The sequence below is a fragment of the Amphimedon queenslandica genome, unplaced genomic scaffold, assembly GCF_000090795.2.
Source record: "Amphimedon queenslandica unplaced genomic scaffold, v1.1 AMPQUscaffold_13437, whole genome shotgun sequence".
NCBI classification, from domain to species: Eukaryota; Metazoa; Porifera; class Demospongiae; order Haplosclerida; family Niphatidae; genus Amphimedon; species Amphimedon queenslandica.
The window spans coordinates 219,570-223,016 of NW_003546327.1; positions in this window are offsets into that span (position 1 = coordinate 219,570).

A 3,447-nucleotide genomic window follows, 5' to 3' on the forward strand; every position below is an offset into this window, starting at 1 on the left:
TAATAACTCCATTAGTACTGGTTGGTTCCATCCATGAAAATAAGACAGAAGTTTGATCCGGAATGGAAGTAAAATTTTGGGGAGAGTCATATGGCACTACAACAAATAACTCATAAAGTACTTTACAAAATATTGTACTTACCACTTTGAGCTGTTTCAAAAGTACACTGGGTAGAGCTGGGTCCTTCTCCTACTACATTAATAAATGACAGCTCACAAGTGTAACCAGTAAAAGGCATAACATCAGTAATAGTGAACATTGTGTTCGTTGAAGATCGTGTTGGGTGCAATCCACCGACTGATACACCATTAATATTCATACATGTTAAATTATAACCAACTGGTGCTCCATTTTGATTCATTAGTGCTGGTGCAGTCCAGATAAGTGTGACATTATATGGTAAGAATGTTATATTAGTACAATTCATTGGAGAAGCAACTGGCACTGTAATTTAGAGAAAATTAATAAAATAAGTATTTTACTTACTTGCTGGAAGTGTTCTAAAGCTAATCTCTACAGTACTAGTAGTACCAAGACAATTGGTAGAATCAACTGTATATGTATAAGTGTTATCTTCCTCAAGGCCAGCCAACATGATTGTAAATTCTTGGTTAATTGCACTAATGTTACTGGAGCTCATTCTTATGATAGAAGTTGCTTGTGCTGTTTGTAAGATTGCTCCAGTATACTTAACACTGTAGGTTTCAGGTGTATAGGCAATGTTAGGTATTATGAATGATATAGCAGCAGTAGTTGTTCCTGGAGTAGCTGTTACATTAGTAGCAGGAACTGGTAGGCTCTGAGCTATAAATTAAATAAGGAATTGAGGTGAGAGGAATACTTACATTTACATCTATACTTACATTTTATAGCCACAATACTTTCCTCACCAGTAGTGATAATATCAGTAGAATCAAGTATAGGAATATTAGCAGTACATCTATAAGTACCAGAATCAGAAGGCCTACTGGCATTAAAACTCAATGTATTAGTAACAGTGGTAGTCATATTTCCTCCAGTAGTAGTCACAGTACCAGTTTCCATTGTACCATTATGTGTCCATGCTATTACCAGGTTTGGTATTACTATGGTTGGTTTAGTGGCTGTACAGGTAAGAGTGAAGTTATCATATGGGTCTGAATCAGGACATGATGTCTCCAGACTAAGAAATGAGTCAGGGGAAGCAGAAAAACTTCCAATAATTGGATCTATAAAATAAATAGAGTGAAAATGTTAGTGATAGCATTAAAATATCAAATTAGGTCTCCAATAATTAAAGCTTACCAGTAACAGTGAAGTGAATGTTTGTGTAATTAGTATCAGAAGTCATTACATATTCATAAGCTGAAGCTGGTACTATAGTAACAATACATGTATATGTTCCTGAATCCTCAATACTGCTCAATGTAGTGAAATTAAGTGTTGATCTATACTCATTGAAACCTGATCTCATCACAGAGCTGATATCAACACGATCTGTATCAACAAGCATCAATGAATCTGGATGACCATTGTTTGCTATATCACTGCTATTTATAATTAGCTGATCAGTCATGTTCCAGGCTACATTAACAGTGAATGGTGTATCAATATTAGGATCAACACTGATATCACATGTTAGTATCAGATTGCTACCGGCTAATAAGTAAGAGCCTCTTGATTGGCTTAAGTAAACAGATGAAACTGGAACTAAAATGATACATAAAAAACATCAGTAGTAAAACTTTAAGTGAGAGATGTGATCTTACTTTTTAATGGTAAATTCCAAGATTCATTACTTCTTGCTACCATGAATATCTGACTAACATTAATGGAGGCTTCACAAGTATACAGACCAGCATCAGAAGTATTGAGAAAAGAGAAGTTCAAATAAAGAGAACTCATTACATTAGATACAGTCATAAGAACTGGAGGTACACTAATAACATTGTTAGCTGATCTCTTAGTCCATGTTATCACTGGTGAGACTATGAGTCTATCAACAACTGTCACTGTACAATTTAACATGTATTCTTCACCAGGTTCAGCAATACCCATAGTTACTATCTCTACTTCTGGCACTGGAGTAGCTGTAATGAGAGGGGAAAAATTAAAAAGTGGAAGAGAAGAAAGATGGTGACATTAGCATTACTTACCAAGAACTGTAATGGAAATATTAGCACTAGCTAATGTATTCCTAAAATATAAGTAATTATATGTAGCAATCACTTCAACATTACAAGTATACATTCCACTATCATCAGCATTATCCAATGGATAGAACATTAATGTTGCATTATAATGTAATGAATTGATCATATTGAGACCCTCAGTAATAGTAGCATCAGATGAGCCCATAGGAACATTAGTACCATCACGTATCCATTGATTAGTGACAGTCACTGGTATAGTAACTAATGGATCTAACATTATGTCACATTTAATGAAGAATGGTGTCCCTGCATATAATGTATCATCACGTTCCTTTGATACAGTAACAATCACTGGCGGAACTATAAAATTTAGTGTAAATTTGAAATCAAAATATCAATTAGTTTTCTATAATAAGCTTATTAATAAATGCATACAGTTTACACACTTAAGTAGAGCATAGCATAATAGTTGACTTACTGTCAAAGGTCAAAATAAAACTATCACTATTCTCTTGATAATCATAAGTAGCAGTGCTAGGATCATTGGTATTATTAAAACCACGTTACATTAAACTCAGCCATACATGTATACATTCCAGCATCTTCAAACCTCACTGGATCCAGTATTAGAGTATAGTTAGTAACTGAAGCATTATCATCTGTTGTATAGCTTAAGTTAGAGAGGAACTCAAAATCTGTCTCATTTATTTTAATGAAAGTAATCAATGGTGTTACTACTAATCTCTCAACTGTTTTTATGGTACATGTTATAGTTAGACTCTGACCAACTTCAACTAAACCAACTAATGAGAAATTTACTGTCATTGGAGGAAGACCTGATGAAGAATAAGAGTAAAGAAGAGAGGAGAGTTGGGGACCAAAGAGGGATATTTAATTATTTTTATATAATGCTATAACCTACTTTGAACAATAACATCATGAGTAGTACTGGCTTGATTTGATGCTATTAATGAGTTACCAGAATTGATGATCATTTGACTGGTATATGTTCCTCCATCATTATTAAAACCAGTATCAATAGGTTGAAACAATAGCATGCTTACAAGACTGTTACCAGTTGGAGGTATCACTTGACGTCTTGATTCATTAGTTGGTATTACATTACCGCCAGGATCAGTCCATACTACACTAGCAGTTACTAGTGTATCCACTATTGTAGTGTTTACTGTAGCTGTACAGGTTAGTAGGTAACTTGTACTCTCATATATTGGACCAGTTGGAGAATCAGCAACTATTGATACACTGGGAGGAGGTACTGTAGAGAGAATATTGCTTTAAATAATCAAAAAATAA